At 42.2% G+C, this 20,619-nt stretch overlaps 1 protein-coding gene across 2 annotated transcripts in view; it reads right to left on the reverse strand.

The window, feature by feature from the left end:
• Positions 1–19,897, reverse strand: part of SLC7A6 (solute carrier family 7 member 6) — a 433,424-nt gene extending 413,527 nt beyond the window's left edge. Inside the window, exons 1-2 of one of the 2 annotated variants that reach the window (XM_069217253.1) lie at positions 19,697–19,897; positions 2,069–2,190 (exon numbers count right to left, since the gene is read on the reverse strand). The gene's annotated coding sequence lies outside the window, so the exon portion shown is untranslated. The remainder of the gene's footprint in view (positions 1–2,068; positions 2,191–19,696) is intronic. The other variant, XM_069217254.1, reaches the window with a different exon arrangement.
• Positions 19,898–20,619: the final 722 nt, after the last annotated feature.

Raw genomic sequence — 20,619 nt, forward strand, 5'->3', positions numbered from 1 at the left:
AAAGTGACAGGTTGGTGGGAACGTCTCTCCCGGCAGACCCCCTTGTGGCAGGGAAGTTGTCTGCGAGAGATCTCAGCATTAGAGGGAAATGGGACAACATTGGAATATCCACCCTAGGAGACGTCTGGGGAGAGTCACGCATGCGGTCCTTTGAGGAGATCCAAGAAAGCTACTCTTTAAATAAAACCCAATTCCACAAGTATTACAACTCGGACATGCACTTCTGGTACATGTCCGACCAGGGGACAGTGTCCCTGACTGCAGCCCCATGGAGACGAGGACCTTGATGGGAGGCCTGGGCAGGGGAGGAATCTCCCAGCTTTACCGCTCCCTGCTCTCCAATACCACCCCCTTCCTTGAGAGTCTTTGCCAGAAATGGGAGGGTTGGGCGGGCCCCATTGAGGAGGCAGACTGGAGAGATGTGTTGATGGCCCCTAGGACCCTGTCCATGACTTCCCGATTTCGAGTACTCCAGACACTACCTCCACACAGCATACCTCACCCCTGAAAGACTCTTTAAGGTAGGCCTGCGGCAGACAGCCGATTGTCCTCGATGCTCCAGCCCAGACGCTGATTATTTCCACATGGTCTGGGCATGCCCCGTCATATCGACTTACTGGAGGGCGATTATAGGGGAGGTTTCGAGGGACTTATATTCAGAGGTGGAAGTGGCCCCCCTTCCCCTCCTCCTGGGGGCAATGAGGGAGATGCGACTAGGAAGAGCAGACCGTATCTTTTTAGGAGTGCATGCCTGGTGTGAAAAAGGGATATCATGATAGATTGGAAGGTAGGAACAGCTCCCACATTGACCAAATTGAGGCGGATGTTGATTGGTGTGCGCTATGTGAAAAGCCTGTGTATGAGGCCAGAGGATGCCCAAACAAATACAACAAGATATGGGGAAATGGGGGAGCTTGTAGAGTGCCTGGACGGCCACTGAGCGGGCCCCTTCCCTGGCGTATAGGTACGGGAGGGGTCGCCTGATGGTCAGGGTCCGCCTAGCCCCCCCCACCACAAGTGACCAGAGCCTTTACGACACGACAATGTTACCCAAACACCACCTTGTTGATTAAACCCATGCTTATTGTGCGCGCGTAGCTTTTGACCCTGAAATGTACAGGCCCTAGGTCATGTTTCGGTCGTCCCAAGATTATATTATATTTGTTGTCATGATATTTAATTTATTCTTATGTTCGTATTTTCTTTTTTCTTTTTTTCTATTTGGTATTTTCTATGCATTTTCTCTCCATAAAAACAATAAAAATATCTTTATCAAAAAATAAAAAACACACACACACACACACACACCCCTTTAGCGCTGGTGGCACCCAATGTGATTCTTTTTTGGTGCATCCCGCCTCAATGATTTCATAGTCCATAACATTCCTCACTATCACCCTCTAAAAGTCACCCTATCTCCAGAGCCCTTTTCTGACATACATTTAATTTCTTTTTAGCGTTACTCATAATTAATTTACACTCAGTTCTGTGATCTGTGTGATACTCATTCTTTGCAGCAGGCACGTTTACGCTCTGTGCTACTTTATTGGTAGTCAAAAACACTGCCACTAGAAAAAAACTTCACTCTCTCCAACTGGAACACCAGAGTGATTTTGACATTTTTATTGTTGAGTGAAATCTGATGGACACACACAATGAACTCTGCAACACACCCTTTTAAGCTTGTACGTTATTTTAAACACAGCATCTCCCTTCCCCTCCAGAGGGCAGCACCAGGTGTGGAACCAGCCCACTAAAGCTGGTCTTGTGTATATGGTAAAGCTTTTTTTAATGGGGAGACAGTATTACACATTTTCAAATGTGTTTTCCCCTGCAGGGCAGCTCGTGACCTCTGGGGGAAAACATACATTTCATAAAATTAAAAACAAATTATATATTTTTTTCCCATACAAACACACAAGTGTCCACCACATGCAGTGGTAAATTTAAGTGGCATATACAGTCTATACTAATGGACGTGGCAACATGTTTGCATGCACGTGGGTGCAGCCACTTATTTATACGCTTGCTGTGAGGACATAACTGAAACATAACAAATGCCACCTACCACACAGGTGAGGAGAGGGAGCGTGGAGGGGGGGTCCTCGTCATCTGGTGAGAGGGTGTCCCAGGCAATTCTGATGCCACAACCTTCGAGCAGTTTCGAGGACTGAAGTAGTCACAGCATCTCTGGAAGGGAGCGAAACAGATAAGGGACTACAAAAGGAGGTTAACATCTTAGAACCAAGCAACAATTAAGATCCTCCAGGGATACAACAATGGCTGAGGAATATCCAGGGTTGCAAGCTTGTCAAGAAATTGGACAAGCAGAATGATCGAGTGACCGCAGTAGAGAATAAAATTGAGAAAATGTTTCTATTTTGATGAAATTATTGAGAACTACAAAAACAAGTGACAAGATTAGGAAAACGATCAACGTAATGAACTTTGATTGTAGGCAACATATTTAATTTTCCTTTCCTTTATGTGGAGAATGCATTTGATTGAATAGACTGATATTCCATTGTCCAACTAATAGATAAATATGGTTTGGGCTCTTACTTCATTAGATCAGTAAGTGCTAACTGCCAACACTCATCAACTGAAATTCACGTGTTCTAAAAAACAACCTAGGACAGCCAAGTATGCTCCTTGAAACAAGGCATGTGTAGGGAGGCCAGGCAGTCTCAGAGGTAGACAGTGACTGCACAATTAAAGATCATACTTGGTCACAGATCATGACAAACGCAGAATTACACATGAACCCCCTCAAACATCCACATCATTATGGCTCCCATAAAGCATCTTTATCTAGTAAAAGAAAAGTACTACACTCCACCCTATGGTATCGCAATTTAACTGTTATATCATAACTGACATTGAGAATATCAACCATTGAATAACCTTGGATTAAACCTTCAATGTGCACAGACTGAATTTCAAAGCTGGAAAAATGGGGAGGGGAGTAGAAACTTTAATATCTGAAACAACTACACAAATAAAGCTGCCTGATGACATTTGATCAATGTGCTTCCAGTGCACACATTGGATTTCATACCCTACTGATATGTTACAAGGCTCAAATGCCTCACATCCTTGCAAGCTCCGAAACACAGCTCATCCACTTCAAAAGAGTTTTTGGAGAATGACACCCCCATCAATTCAGGATGAGAGGGATATTGTGCTGCAAGAGCAGTGCGCACTGATGTAGCAGAAAAGCAAATGTGGAATCTGACTGTGGTAATGGTTCAGTCTTTCCCTGTTGATCAATCCTAGGAGGCATATCTTTGCTACCCAAGCCCCCTATCAACATGTGAGAGACAGCAATGGAAATGGAACAATGTCCCCTTTCTGCCCCTCTCACCTTAGTTGATCCCTGCTTGGGATATCCCACTGGGCATGCAATGCCCAAGCAGAGAACCCCTCCACTAGACCATTAGGGACCTTTGCAGGGGAAGCCACCGCCCTGGGAATAGGTCTGTACACCCCCAACAGGATAATCAGTCTTTCTGGCCCACCAGTTGGCAGACAGGGGGTGTTTACCCACAACAAAAGATGCCTAAATACCAGCGTATGTTTTTGCTAATTTCAGGGTCTCATCTGCAGGTAGTGTGCATGCCCTGTCACTTGAAGATGATCTATTATGTAAAAAAAAAAAACTATAGGCTTTTAGCCTGCCCATAATTTACATGGCTATGCTGCATTCTAATTCAGCAGCGCAGGTGAGGCATCACTTTCTTAATTAGTGTCTGCTGCTCATGCTATGATTGAGCCCCCCTCCTCCTAAAATCAACTGGCTAATTAGTCTTTCTGCCACTCCTGGAGAGTGGATCTGGGTTGCTTACACCCCACAAAATTATACTAGGCACCAGGGATTTTTAACATATATATATTCGTTTTTTTAGGGAAAAAATGTGTTATGTGGACAAGCCTCCCTGGATTTGAACCGGTCATCCAACCCTCAAGCCCAGCATTTTTGCGCACTTTGGTTGGGAATAGCATCCCCATGGCAATCAAGAGAAATGTTGTCATATGGACTGTCAGAGTGGGGGTAAATATACATTTAATCTTACTTGCCATGCTAAACTGCTGCTCTGGTTGGGCCTGTGCTTGGCCACCACCCAGGGAAATCTAAACTCAGACAGTTTTGAAAACTACAAAAGGAGGGAGCACACTGCCTGGCATACTAGCACACAATCAGCTCAAATGCATTGTGGTAAATGCAGTGCATGATAATGCTAATTTCAGGTGAAAGTCTTCAGTATTCACCATTTTTTGGTGCAGCCAGTGCTATGCATCTCTAGACACGCGTTTCAGGACTGTCATTGTTCTTCAGTTGAGAATAAGTGAAATTTGAGAGTGCAGGCAATGGTGCACAGTCTTCTCTGGTGAAGTACCAGTCCCAGAGCAAAGGTGCATCCCAGAGCTTGTCAGCCCAATACCAACAATTAGCCCAGATATATTGTAGTTAAAGGCAGTGCATGATAACGCTCACTTCAGTTGAAAGTCTTTAGTATTCACCGTTTTTGCTGCAGCCAGTGCAGTGTGTCTCTAGACATGCATTTCAGGATTGTTGTCCTTTAATAGTTTTGAAAACTAGATACCCAGGAAGTCCAGGGTTGTGTGTCTTGTATGGATGCTATTAAGTTAGCTTACCCACAATACACCTAAACAACGCCTAAAAATCACACATTTTCTTCACATTTCTGTGACAAACTTTCAGAATCTGCAGCGATACAGACAATTCCTTCAACCATCATTCCCACACTTGTACCAATAAGATAACTACCTCACTGGTGAGACTGGAGCTCCAGCCCGCAACAGGAATGGAGGAAACCGCGCCATGGATCCCTACAGCTTTCAGAGCTTTCAAGCACAAAAATGTGAAGATGTATTTTTAGCCACCATTTTAGTCGGGAAATGGTGTGGGAACACACGTGGAAAAAATGTGTCTGTTTTGAGTGGAAGAATCTGACCTATGTTGCATTTTGGACGTTTCCCGTCTCAGGCACCTGACCCACTCTAACATGTGTGGGAATACTGGATAGTAGGAAATCTGTGGATCTCATTATGAGCTGCATCTCAGTTGTGGGCTCTGGGTTCTGCATGTTTCTGGAACACCTGCAAACCCTATATGTCCCTGCGACCAGAAGGGTCAGACAGATAGAATGGTCAATTACTTTGTGAACTGGCAAGTTTACAAAATAGTACAGATGAAAAGGTTTTAATATTTTTCTCCACTTTTTACATTATTAGTTTCACTGAGAAAGCGTTGGTTTATGTAAAACGCCTCTCGCTGAATTCAGAATTTTGACTTTTCAGAAATGTGTATATAGATTGCTGGGATTACCCATTGGTTTCACACCTGTTTCTACCACAATCTGCAAGTAGGTTGAAGCCACAAGAATTGTAAAACATTGACATGCTCTTAAACAATTGCAAAAATGGAGGGTAAAAAGTTGTTTGGTACAAGTGTGCTTTTTCCAGAAAGCTGGAAAGAGTGTGTTCCTAGCACCACCAACCTTTCACCGATACCATTTTTAGACAAAAAACAAGCTTTCTTGAACAGCCCTGAGAGTAAAAGACAAAAGAAAAATTGGTTTCAGGAAAGTCAAGGTTTTAAGAAGCATGGCAGGTGTAAAGCTTACCAGCATGGAAATAATTCAAAACAATATGACTCACCATTGCTTAAAACTACAACGCACCTAAGAGGTCACTTCCACTACAGGACTGGCCATGCAGTCTACATATTACTCTGTCCCTCTAGATTTATCTATGTGAGGAGCACAGCACTCCTGGTGCATAAGAGAAACTTGCAACACATAAGAGCTATAAAATACATATAGAACCTATCCAGTAGCTCGCAGTTTTGAAGACAAATGTATGGGTGATGTGCGGGGACTGATACTTCATAGTGGATGCTGTATCTACAGATGAGTCGACTGGGAGACCTATTGAGGCAACTAAAGTCCCAATATATAATTGAGTTAAAAACACCCACACCCAAACCCACTCCCCCATCCCCTCTGTAAGGTTAAGAATCTCTTAACTGAATGAGGAGCAAGTTTATAAGTAGGGGTGTGGCATTTAATAAAATATCTACTTGTTCATGGGACAGGTTACTTTATAAGCCTACTTGTCCTGAAAAGAAAGAAAAAAAAAATCCACTTGGCCCTTTGTTGCCTTGTACTGCAGCGATAAATTATGGCTGCTATCTCATTTAATAAGAGATCAGATAATAGCCTCTCTGATTATGCCATAATTCTGATTATGCTAGAATTCAAACCCTATAGTATGGTTTGAATTCTAGCAATTCCTGCATTTTGCCACCTTTCCACAGATCTACATACTAGGACTGGAGGTGAAGTCAAATCAATAGTTCCAGAGTTGGAATGCGCTTTAGAGTCTGTGCAATCTACTGACTCTTTTCTAATATTTTCCCATAGTGAGAAAGGTTGGAAGTTTACTCCTGACAACGGCACAAATTAAACTTCTTCCGCAGTTGGGAAAAAAGTGGTTGAAGGGAAAGTGAACTTGTAAAAGCTCAACAGATTTTCGCACGAGCAAATCTACACCTACATATTTGCCAGTCCTAAAATGCAGTTCACAAATATTTTTTTAGGAGTACCTGGCCTACTTCTTTAAATTACTGTGAATTCATGAACGCTGTAAATCTGCAAAAATTAAAGGGCATAATATAAAGGGTGCACTTTTGTGACTTCACTTAAGATTTGGGCCCCTAATTAGGTCTTGAGTTAACAGAGACCTTTTGTTTTTATTAAAATTCGGCCTATAGACTGGCTTCACTCTGGGTGGCAGCATTCTGCTTTTTCACAAGCAGCATATTGGCACCCAAAGTAGTTTTGTTCAGTGCCAGAGACTACTCTGGCAGTGTGTGCTCTTTGAGACCAAAAAAAATATTATTGCCTTTTGCCAATGTATGTTACAATAGTATGAGCCTGGTAGCTCCAGCAACAATAACGTTTTACAAAAACCATATCAAAACCAGACACGCAGTCACAAAACCAAAAGGCTAACCACCAAAGTCAGATCTACCGGTTTTGCCATGATAGTTTATTTTCATGTTTCCTATAATCTTGTTGAAATTGGTGGCACTGATTTTCCATTATGAATATTTTTGGAAATACTAGCATGCATCAAATATAGTACCTTAAATTTCACAGTAGTTTAGCAAACCGTTTATTCCTAGTAGCATGTTTGATGGCCATTTAATTTGAAAGCAAGGCTCAATCTTACTTTCAGGTTTGTGCAAATATTTGCTTCTCAACAGGCCCTTGCACATATTTGCATCTAATCAGAGAGGATTCTGGGAGCATTATACGTAGCCTCACATTGTTAATCTTTGCACATTTTTACACTGGGACCACTGTCAGCAGTGCAGTCTGAGCTTACATTTCCTTACAGCGCTGACCCTAATAATAAAGGCTTTGCATTAATGAACCATAAATGCAATTTCAAAACAGCAGTAACATATGGGCACAAATATTACCTGAACTGCAGACAATGCCCTTTTCTTGGTCCATAATGTGGTACAGTGAACTAGCAGCCAAAGGGGTGGTGCTGCAGGGGGTTGGGCCTACATGTCCCTAGGACAAAATAAACATGAAAACTCACTGTCCTTGATGCCAAACTATATGTCCTGGGAGTCTAGCTATAGGAATTCCACACCCTGTGTAGGATTATAATTTTTAATTCACCATGAATTCTGCACTATAGCATTTCAGCGAATATTCCATCCACTTCATCAGATACTTTATTATACGATTAATTTAAATCTTTACAATATTAAGAACTTGATATGCATTTGACTGATAAAACACATTATACATAAAACCAATATTCCCACAATCCGTTTAAAACAGAGCTAGCACTTCCCCAACTCTTTAAGGGAAGATTAAGGTCAGAGACCTAGAGAAGTGAGATGGATAAAATAGCTTTAAAAAAAAATGCAAACATGCTATAAAGTACATAATCACTAGAGGGTACAGCCTGAAGACGACCAGTACTCACATGGCTGTTCTATTGGGACTGGCACAACAGCCAGTGCAGGATGTTCTGCTGATGGGCTAAACAGGTTCTTGAAGTGCCCATGCTTTCGGGGGAGGCTGAATACTATGCTGGAGCAACCCACTCTAATTGCAGCCTGTTCATGCACAGCGTTAGTCAACCGTTTCCAGGGCTGATTACTACTGCAGGCAGTGTGACCCTTATTCGCTTCTTTTATGCATAGTTGTATGAAGCATATATATTTGCCAAATGTAGCTTGTTCCATCGAATGTGGGGGAGAACACCAGGTTTGTAGCCACATTACATGTTCTTATGCAATATGCAAGGAGGAGTGGTTTTAATGATGTAGAGCGCAGATTCAGGAGTACCAGGCAACAGCATAGTAGATGATTAAAAGATTGATACTTGTAGGCGCAACGTCTGCAGTTAGAAGTTTTAATAAGTGACTGCCACTTGAGGTTTACTTCTCTAGACTGCAGACCCATTTGCCTAGCAAACGTTATTTGTTTTAAGGCATGCTTTCCAAAGGGAGCAGCTGAGGTACAGTTGAGGCAGTGTGAGGTTTGACATGATTGCCCCACTGCTAGCAATTGTTTGCATTTACTAAATTTAGCCATGCCACTTGCCTTTCGCAGTGTTTTCGTTTGTTTTTCTCAACGCTGTTTTGATGGCGACACACGAGAGCTGCAGACTATTCAGTACCGACTGGTCGATTTGAAGAGTGGCAATACTTGAAGACACAGCGACTATGGGTTCCCTTCTTGGGTAGAAATGTTTTGAAGGATGGCTTTCATGGTGTTCAGTGGGACCTTTTCAATCATATAATAATAATTTACTAATACTTGCCAATGTTTGGCCCTCCAGACCTAATTCCAGCCTTCTTAAGCAACTCCTGAGGTATTTGAGTAGTCTAAAGACCATTTTGAATGCCTTGAGCTGGTACTTTACACGATACTAACTAGTTGACTAGGGTAGGCTTCATGGCCCTACTTGATAGTTGGCAGGAGGGTTGCTGCTATTACTGGTCTTACTAGGAGGTTGGAAGGGCTCCCCAGGCCGTTATTTAGTTTGCACATTCCGATTATTATTGCTTTCACCTTTGTCATGGTATCAGCTGCTTTTAAGCTCTTCCTTTTGTTGATACTCAGACACCTAGGTAGTTGTAGCTGTCAGCTGTTTCGATTTTTAGTGAATCTAGGCTCCTGTTAAGTTTTTTTTTTTTTTTTGGTTGAATTACCAAAGGCTAGTCCTTTGGTCTTGGGACCATTTCCCACTATTTTATTGTACTTCTGCAAGGAATTAAGGGCCCTCAGTAGACCTACTCTAGAATGGTCCAAAGGGATGATGATATCAGCTTTTAGGAACAGTGGGACACTAGTACTTCCAATTTTGAGTGGGGTTAAAGTTTGCTTGTTTCAATGCTGTGCCCATGTCTATAGTGTAAAGGTTTAATAGCAAGGGCGCTAGTATGCAGCCTTGTTTGAGGGTGTTATCTGTCTGGATTTTGCCGTTACCAGCTGTCAAGGTTAACTTAAACCGCACCCAACTAGAGGTGTATAGGGATATGATGTCCTTCCTGGAGCAGGATGTTCGGTATGTCCTGACCTCTGAGCTTTCTCCATTGGCTGTTCCCATCAACCAGATCAAAAGCAGATGAATAATCCACGAAACAGATGAACAGCAGTAGTGGTGGTTTCTTGCTTGTTGCCCAGTGGATAAGCCAAGATAGGGACACAATGTTATCCAGTGTGGAGAGGTTAGCTCTAAATGCTGTTTGACTGAGTGGAATTATCTTGGTCACTTCCTTCGGCCCAGCATTCCAGACCTTTCAGTAAAACTGAGGCATAAGCCTTGACTTCAATATCTAGGAGGGCAATGAGGTGGTAATTGGATGGACCCCTCCCGTCACCCTTCTGGAATATGGAGTTCACGATAGAGCCCCTCCAGCTCTCCAGAACTTGTTTGGAAGCTAGGTAGGTTTGATAATGCAAAGTTGATATGGCAGACCATAGGTCAGGATCTCTGTGAGTGGGTAGACCATATGGGCCACACGCACATGTCGCTCTAGTCTTCTTCAGGATTTGACGTCATGTTCTGTACTCTGAACCCCTGGGTTTTGAGGCAGGTACTCTGGGCGTCTGGTTCCGTGTCGGATGGTGTTTTTGACACACAAATTTTGTACCTGCACGGTCCACTGCTGTTTGGTGATGCCTGATTCTGCCAGCTGGTGGACTCATTTTGTTCTTGAGATACCTCCATAGCTCGGCTTGCCCCCGTTTACCCATCATATTCACCCATTCAGCTGCCACTTTTCCTGTTCTTTTTGGAGTCTGTGAATCTTCAGTTTACTAGCAGTTATATGTGGCTTTTTAAATTTTCGGTGGAAAGTTGGCAGATATTCAGTAGTATTGGAGGTTATTTCCGAGCACTTGATGTATTTCGTTAAGGGTTGAGAGCCACTCGGACGAAATAAATTTTCCATTCATTGTCTTAATTAGGACACCCGGTTTTATGTTTTTAAATATATTTCCATCTGCAGTTATCCATATTTTATTTTGTTACAAGAAAAAAAAAAAAAAAAAAAAAAAGGCGCTGTAGCTAGTATTTCATCACATTTATTTAAATAGGCAACAAGCGCTTGGTTATTATAGGTTTAGATGGATTTATGTAGATAGGTTAATGTTTACTGCTTTTAACAAAGAGATCCTTTTGTTACTTGCAATCCTTCTAATACAGCACAATGAGTTATAAAGGGCCTTGTAACCCTCACTACACATTGATTTACACACATTATTAATTGCCAATGTGTGGTGTAAAGCGTACTGACATCCAGCACTGGGATGAGTAGCGCTATAAAAGACATTTAAGAAAAATAATGGTATATAAATTGTTATTTGTGTAAATACTGGAACACACCAACATTTCTAACATTCCTACAGTGCATGCATATCGCTTGGATCCAGGGACTGAACAAAGTCAACGCATGCCTCTCTTAAATAACTGTGAAGTGATAAGCTGTGTGATTCGGTTTTCCCTCAATTGTTTTTAGGTGTGTGTCTCCACAGTCCCCTTATAGCACCGAGCCAAGATACTTAAACAAAAGGAGGGATGATCGCCCCTTAATGTGGACCTTTGTTATGGGCTCATCTGAAATCCGATAAATAAAGAGAAAGGAAATATATTTTTCAGTCTGTGTTTATATGCAAAAATCTGTTTAAAGGGAAAACCAGGAGCATTAGTTTTAATGTAGGGGCCTCTGGAAGATTCCCATATTTTCAGGATCCGCAGATTCAGTTGTGCCGATTTTATCCTTCTGATTAGATGCCTGCTTTCTTTGCCCGTTATCAGTTACTGTTCTAAAATTTTCAAACCTTTCAGAACTAACCTTTAGAGGCAGGAAAAGAGAATATGTTGACACTAGGAATGCATAGCTGCAAGTACAGTTTGCGTAATTTTCCCTAATAGGTAGGAGATGCAATCATGATTCTAAGATTAGAGTTTCAAAATGACACTAATAATAGATGGCACAGCGTGCCCACTTACGTGACCAGGACTGCAGGACAGCTCAAACATGCACTGTAGCACAAGAGCACTTTAATAAAGTGCAAACTTTGCAACACTCCTGAGAGTTGGTAATCCTTGCCTGAGGTGAAGCGAGGTGTTGGGCATTTACAGTGCGGATTGGCTGACTCCACATTCAAAGACACACCCTTCAGTCAGGTGCACAGTATCTGCCAGCAGTGAAGGATGGAGGTAAATGATGTTCTGTGCATGTGACCAAGGGTCAATAAAAGTCACTGCTTAGTCAAAATGTGCAAATGCACGAAGAATTAGCATATTATAGTGAGACACAGAGGGGGAACCAGCAGAGGCAGACAGAGGGTTATAGTTGTAAAGAAATCCCTTGTGCAGCTCAATGCAAAACATTCGAGTGGATATTATTAATCAGTTGTCCCTGTGGGACTCATTTAAAAGTAGAAAACTTGTGCATGACTTGGAGGGATCTCAAATTTAATTCAGTGCTGAATTATTATAAGTTAATATGTTTAGAGAAGAAAAAAAGACAAACTTAATTTCTATCAAAAGTACATTAAACCGATTCATGTGCAACAAAATGTGACAACAGTGAATATAGTGCACCAAACAGTGTTCAGGCTGTGAATATATTTATAACATACATAGAACACTACAGATCCCAATGGTTGTATACATTGTTTGAAGGAGCTCATATCAGGGTAGTGGGAACTCGTACATGGTATGTTGGTAGTAATTATATCAGTCAACCAAAAGGGGGCTTGTCGACATTTCAGCCCAGTTTAGTTGTTAGGGTCTCTTCAGGATTTAGTGTTACTACTATTACACCTGCATATGAAGGAGATAAAAAAAAAAAAAACAGACAAATTCTGAGTCTCGTGCTAAATCTTACTCGCTTTACTAATAGTATCATTCTACGTGTTATTCACTACCTTATTTGGGAGTACAAGAGTGCAGCAGGAATCCTTCCCTGGATTTCCAAATCATCTAAGGTAAAATATAATAATTTCACCAGATGTATTTCAATGCTCCTGTTTGGTGCCATCACCAATCCCAGAAGAGCAACCCAGGGTGAGCAAACAAAATGAGTTCACCACCCAATGTGTACACAGTTCTAGTTAAATTCAATGCATAACCAAAGTCTAAATAGTAGGCCCACACTAACCCCCTGTGCAAGGTCAGTAATAACCAACCAAAAACAGAGAGGTGGTGTAAGTCTACACCTACTCAAGCAATGTCAGGTACTTCCTGTGATAATCACTTTAAAAACCATCACCCTCCGGAGTGTGTCATCACACAATGTCAAAATCATAACGTCTTACTTGCTCAATTCCTAAATACGCACTCACATGTAAAGCCCAGTGTCAGGGAATACCGAAAAAGTTCCTGATTCAAGCAGTAATCTGTTCAAAAGACTTCAACCTAATAGTGACAAGCAAAATATATCAAATGAATTATATCATCAAGCTGAGGTCCAGCGGGGAAAAAATGTGCATCAAAAGGAAACATCATATGAAGCGGTAAAAGCAACCGCTACACTGCAGATGCTGCTTAGTTATCTTTCCTCCGGTTGCCTGAATGCCATCTTGGGAGAGGAAATATTGTTGCATAGTGCATCCCACTATCCCGATTTCACAGTACTCCATCATATCTCGTGATTCTATGAAATCGCATTGATGTGCAGCCTGACCAGGTCTCTTATTTCATCAAACATGAATTGCATTAGGTCTCAAATTCCAAAGCTAAAAGGAATGCTTATATCCACCAGTCACCATAATCCACAAGATGTCATGTAGAAAGGTTCTTACAAGCAAATAGAAAAAATACATTTTGTTTCATCTTTCAGAGCCGAAAAGGGTTACTTGACAGAATATCTGACAGACTGTACTTACCTTGCTGCACACACATTAGGATGCATGATATTTAAAAGTGGAACACGTGGGAAATTAATGTTAGCTAAGTCCTCTAGTACCATGACCATTTACTAGCTTTGTGCTTTTTGGTACTGCTACAACTTAAAAAATTAATATCTCCAGTTCCTCGTTTGATTTTTTGCCAATTTGTTTAATAAATATGCTATTTTTCTAATTCACTTCGGAATTTTTATTGTTTTGTGTTCTCATACCGCAAAAAGACTTTAAACATTGCCCTACGTTAAGCCTGTACGCTCTGTGCCATAGCTACCAGCGGGCTGAAGTCAGGTTATTTAGTAAATTTAAGGGTTCACCCGGAAAAGGGTTATTATTCCTTGAGGTGGGTATTCCTAACTCCAAGGTCTTTAAACATAGGTTCAGCCAGTGCCATCCATGTCAAGCAGAAAAACAGAACAAAAGCCTTTTATCACTCTACCCTTATACCACTAAACTGCCAAGACTCATTTTCTAGATCGACATTGAGCTAATCCTATGACTAAAAACGTTGCTAGAAAACAGGTATTTGAGGCAAGCAGATTTAGAAGGTCACTGGTATTGTAGGGTGCTCTATGTAGCTCCTTTCCACCTAAATTCGGGTCCCACCCAGATTTCCTCCTAGTATCGTTTTTGCATAATTAATACAGCACCCCAAGCCTGAAAGAAAAAAAAAAAAGAAAAAAAAAAAAAAAAATATATATATATATATATATATATATATATATATATACACACACACACACACACACACACACACACACACACACACACACACACACACACACACACACACAGGGAAAAAAAAAAGCTCACAGAGACATAGTTAGGTTTACATTTTGCCCACACAAAACCATAGAAATTCAGCAGTTGTACTTATGTTAAGAACTATAACCCATTGCCCAAAGTTACTTTGCGGCATGAGTTATAGTTTTTTCAGATAAGTAAAAGTATAACTGCTGAATTTCTTTGGTTTTGTATGAATAAAACGTCAACTCAACTATAACGTCCCTTTAAACTGTTTTTATTCAGTGTATTTCTATGCTTTTTTAACACACACATTAATATTTGTGTCAGCCTGTGGCAATCCAATCAGGGTCTTGCTTTTCCCCAGAATCCGAGGAGGATCCTAGAATCAATCAGTGGATAGGCAAAAAAGGGCAACTGACTCCTCCATGTGTCAGGATACCTGTAACTTGAACACACATGTTTATGCACTGTTCCACCCCGTACCCCCTCCAATGCGCGAAACAAAATGGCAGTTGCAACTATTCTGTCAGGTTGCGGCCAGCCAATCTGGGCATTGTTTTTCCTCTGAATCCAAGGCGTATCTGGTCCTTACATATATGTATACAAATCTGGTTTTCATTTACTAACTAGAAAACAACTGAACAGATTTACACCAAATTATGAAAAGGTCGCTTTCTGGACTAACAGCTAGTTTTCTGCCAAATTTGGGGTAAATCCACCCAGTGGTTTGGCTGCTAACCCTGTTAACAATTAACATGGAGAAAACACATTTTGGGACCCCCCCAAGCCTTTGACAGATCACCCCAAAACGTTCAACAGCAGCTGATGTGGGTGCCATATTTTTGTGGAACATTTTGTGAAGCAAAGATGTAGGCAAGTTAAAATATAAATATATATATTAAAAAAAAAAAAAAAAAACCTTTTCTAGGTCCTAACTATAACTACCTTGTGGTACACACACACACACACACACACACACGTAGACCATTGAAAAACTAGGGGAGGACAAACATTGTGATTAGACCATCTGACAAGAGAGGGAAAACACTATTCTAACCTAAGAGCTAATACCTACAAGAAGGCCACAGACAACTGAATGGCAGTGTGTACTGAACTAGAATTTCACCAAAGGAAACGGGAGACATCTGTGAAATTTAGTAAAGTACTGGTGGACTGGAGATAAAAGGGTTTGGTGGAATGGGAAGAGAATCAGTTTTTGTACTGTAAATAACAAGATTCCCATTCTTTATCTCCCAGTAAAGATTCCCCAAACCACCTTTAATCCCCATGGTGACCAAGTGTATTTACAAGGGGTACCCTCTTTGAACATACATACAGATACTTTGATTTTTTTCTTAAGACAATTTGTTAATACTTTACCATCATACGTTAAAGACAGTAAGGAATTTTTGTCCCACACTGAAGACAATACTTGAGAAGACTATTTCTTGTTGACACCTGATGTGTTTGCTCCTTATTATCCACTGGCAATAACCTATGGGTAGTTACAATTATGATCAACTTTTCCCCACAGAAGATGTGTTTTTGTTTTGCTAATTACTGGCACTGTTTGAAGAATCTTCACTGAACTGTTCAAAAACGAATGCACCAGTTACTTCAGCTGCTGCTAGGAAAGTCTGGGGGTGACTCGCAAAGTGGGGCCCAAGAAAAAGGGGGTTCCAAAACACTTTCTCCCGCATGCTATCTCAACGGGGATTTTGCAGTTTTTAGACATGACTACAGCTTAAACCCCTGAACGAAACTGTACCAAATGTTGCAGAAATGTAGCTCTTGGTCTAGAAAGAGCCCTTTTTGTAATGTGATGGAAATCTGTGCAGTAGTTCCAAAGTTATTAAAGGAAAATATTTTAGATATCTAGGGATGCAGATCCTTCATAGATCCGTGGCTCCCGATCCGGAGCAAAAAGCAAAGCTCCCATTGGCTGGCTGTCATCTGAAAGTAAAGCTGCTGCCATCATTTTGTTTCTTGGCTGGGACTCCGGGGAAAAAACACAAATACAAACAAACATAAGAGGTCAGGATAGAGGTATCCTGACCCCACAAAACAGATGGAGGGTTATTTGAGGCATACAGTGGTGCTGACGGGTAATTACCCAAGTCAATCCAGTGCTTTTAAGTCCATGGAGGCCTCAGAGTCAAAGAGTCAAGGGGACGGTGACCCCCCCCCCCTCATAGGTGTTGTGTTGCTCATGATCAGAGTTTGGTTCAGCTGGACGTCCTTTAATTCCGATAAGTGCCACTCCATAGCAGTGGTCGTTTGTCTCTGTCTACAGGACCTCCGAAAGCCCCCATGTGCTGACAGACCTGCGTGGTCACCCAATGCACTCCAGGGGAGGGCCTGGTTTCTCTGGAGGTGCCTTTGTTCTGCTGCCCAGTCTCTTGCCGCCTCTGGTGTGACAAAGAAAAAGCATTTAGAATTGTGACTCACCTTGAGCTTTGCCGGGTGTAGAAGCATATATTGCAGCTTTGGGCCCGGAGTTTCTGCTTAATCTCTATTAAAGGACTTACTCTGTTGCTGCAACTGGGCCGCATACAGTCAGGGAAGATTATGCATTGAGATTGGAAGAGTCCGTATACTTGAGGATCTTTGATATGAGAGGGCACATTGGAGCCAAGGGGCACCAGAGATCTATAGGCTTATTCAATGACAATTCAGGAGGACAGATGATCCGACGGCACCAAGGAAGCAACCTAGTGCTCCAAGAAAGCCTCTGGTGGGGACCCCTTTGTCCCCTCAGGGAATCCCTCAAAGGTTGCAGCATGTTCCCCTATTTTTGGCATCCTTAGTCCATAGCCAAGGTCTGTGATATACGAGAAAGGCAAGACACTGTGGTCGTAAGTTTGTTTACTTTGTCCTCTGCAACATGAGGCCCCAGTGACCCACTCAGTCACACACCAAAGGCCCTGAAAAAGCAATGATACTTCAACTTCCCCAATTTTTGTTTCAAGAGCCGCCCGGGAGGACTGAATGGCTTGTAAAATGGTGGTGGTGTCTACTATTTCAAGACTTTGAGATGACTGCCCCATCTGCCTGGTGCCCCTGTCCACACTCCCTAGCTGGGCTGCAAATTTCTCAAAAGAGAAACAGAGTGTGAGAATGTGTGTGAGTGCAAGAATGTGTGTGTGTGTTCATTCGTTCACCGGCTAGTTCTGTGCCATCTCCAGTGGATCCGCATGTCTTGTCCTGCCAAGAGCGTGAAGTTGTTTATTCAGTAGTAAAAAAAAAAAAGACTCCCACTCCCCCCCCTTCACTGCCTGAGTCCAGGTCTGCATTGAGTCACTGGATCATGGTGGAGGTGTTTCCTCCAAGTGGATCCCCCCCCAACCCACTGGCACTGCATGGTACCCTGGTGTGCAGCATGGGCAACTGGGATGAGGTTCCCCTCCACAGTTGGTGTGTGTAATGTCTGAATAGCCCCGAGCCACCCTTCACCCTGACCCAGTTGGGTTCTGATCGTATGAGTTCAAGGTCCTTGGGGGGATCCATCAAATTTAATTTATATTGCAAATGTGTGCTCTTCTGCCGCTACTTCCTCGGAGGGGGTTGTGGGAGAGAAGCACCAGTTATTGTTTTCAACACTTCCACAGGGGCATGTAACAACAAGTCTGCCACCTCCCCTCTTCCCACTGACTCACGGTCCCAATTATCGCTTGAGCCGCCATTCGAGGTAGCACAAGGCCCTTTGAACTGAGGTAGCAGAAGCAGGGTCTTGAGGCACACTCTGTAGGGACAGGATCTGATGTGCTCTCACCACCCCTTCTGCACACCTCATGGACAGTGACGTGGGCGCTGCATCTTTCCATGCCCCAGTTTGAGGCCTCTACAAGAATTCTTTGGGCCCAGATTTCTTAAGTGGCACACCAACAGCCACATGACCAGGGACAAGATCACGCAATGAGTGGGGGCCAGCAGCCTCCAACCTCAGCAACCTGGGTAGGTCACAACCGCCATCTTGTCCTGCTGGCTCTTCTACTCCATTAATCCCTCCAGCAGTAGTGCGTGTCCGATTGCCCATTCTCTTGGGTTCAACCTTGCTCTGCATGCACAACAGATGCCAAGGGACCTGCCAGAGACCTCTTACAATCCCAGTCAGCAAAAAGGATTGCCGAAAGAGCCAGCCAGCCAATCACCAGTTAAGGAGTGTCCACTGAGATGGCATGCTTGGCCACGCACCTGCGGTGCTTAACCTTATAACTTGTGTAGACCCCCAGTGAATCACTAGTGGAAGCCAGGGAGCTCAGCCTAATCAGCTTTTACAATTTCAACCTCAGAACAATACCAAAAAAAAAGAGAAAAAGAAAAAGAAGAAGTAAACAAACAAATGCATAAACTGTTTTTTTTTGTTTGGCAATTAATAAACAAACAATTACACAAAAAAATGAAATATAAATTTTAATGGGAAGATTGGAGCTTTTAGAGCTTAGAACTTTTTTCCTCCTAATTAAATTATTGTTATGGGCACATGCAAGTGCTTAAACGGTGGCCACCAATCAGCCAAACTAGATTCAGTTTGCTGGACGTGTGCTTTTCCTACGAATCAAACGAAAAATTAATCTTTATTCCAGACTCCAATTTCGAATTCCTTCACATTTACAGAGAACGTTTAATTAAATGGTTTTACATTATTATATATATACATATATATACACACACACACACACACACACGTTAATCATCAGCTAATATTGCTTAATTTTCTAAACAGATGCCGATTCCCTAAAGTAGAATTCGAAGACACAATGGGTTCACAAACACAGGGCAAGAACCACTGCTCTATTTGACATCCGTACGTAGCTCCCAAATTAATATACGTTTCCAAACTCTAGTCAGTTTGTTGTGCAATATACATACAGGATCATCATTTTCTGAGTTTATGGTATTATTCACTTCCCTTCACTCAGTGAAACACAAAAACGACTTTTGAAGTGGGATATCCTGAATTATCTCTAAATCTGTCCTACTTGTATATACGTGGAAGCCGCAAATTACAAATGTTTAAAAACAAGAAATAGACCCAAACAACTAAGTTGTAGGTTTAGAACTGAACACTCTACCTCTTCGAAAGTCACTAGTGAAAAAGCAGGATTAACAATGACTTTATTTGAACTCGTATGTATGCAACCACTTCTATTAAGACAAATTCTTGATGTGAGAACTATGTTACAATTTGTTAACGTTATTTTGATTTAGGACATCAAAAGACATTTTAATTAAAAGAAAAAAAAAAAAATCTAATAAACTATTACTAATGGGTATTTCAAAGTTTTGAACCCTATTTTTATCCATGTCCTGTGAAGAAACGAGCAGGCTCCGAAACAGACGGCAGCCAAAAATGGACAAGGTCCTTCCATTACTTGAAGCCGGCTCCGCTCCTACCACAAAAGAGCTGAGGGGTTTCCGCACACACCACGCTGGACTGATACAGCTCATACCATGGTTGCCCAGCGGCGTCTTACCTCGCGCGCGCTCCCTCCGGGCTCACTTGCTCCTAGCATTGGCTCACGGGCCTCCTAGATGTCTCGCTACCACGCTCTTCTTTTGCCTTCGAACCCAGGTATCCAGGAGCCAGTACCACGTTCGCAGCCGCACCACAGATGCCCGCCGCTTCGCCAGTTTTCGCAAGCTGCCTGACGCAAGCGCCAGCCTTGCCGTCTGTCACGTGACGCCCTACACCCGCCCTCCATTTTTTTTAAAAAACACATTCTTTTCTTGGCACCGCCCACGATGGTCCCGCAAAGCTCTTTTTGGATTTAGGAAAGCGTTGGCGGGGTGACGTAAAGAACGGTGCAGTGGTTAGTGGTTAGCCGTTTGACCTGGCTAGTCCTCTTCAAATGGTGTCTGAGTGACAGATGAGAATCGGCGAAGGCAGTTGGACCTGTTTATCTGCTTGGTTGTTTGCCTTCCGCTAGAGAAATGTTTTAGACAAAGAGGCGGTACCTTCAAGCAGGTGAAGGTGACCGAGGCGGATTTTGAATGTCTACTGTACTGTTCTCTCCAGATCGGACTCCAGGTGTTGGCTACTGTTCTCAATAACCCTTCACAATATTACAAGGCACTGCTGATAATAAAATCAAGCTTGGTCCACTACTGATTCTTGTCACATGATTCTTTAAAAAATGCTGTCACTGATGATATTGTGAGAGCAGATGATAACATTCCAGTTTTAGTAACTACTTGCTATTTCAATCAGCGACATAGAGTAACATGGCCATGTGGCAACTTTGTAAATGTCTGCACTGGAAAAATGGGAGGTAGGTTTGTGGTTGTGGAGGGAAATGTCACTTACACAAATTTACTTTATTTCACACATGAGATTATTCAAATTTTTGATTTAAAATCAAATCATTTGGTCATAGACTTACAAGCGCCTTGTAAACAT

This window comes from Pleurodeles waltl, chromosome 12 (genome assembly GCF_031143425.1).
Source record: "Pleurodeles waltl isolate 20211129_DDA chromosome 12, aPleWal1.hap1.20221129, whole genome shotgun sequence".
NCBI classification, from domain to species: Eukaryota; Metazoa; Chordata; class Amphibia; order Caudata; family Salamandridae; genus Pleurodeles; species Pleurodeles waltl.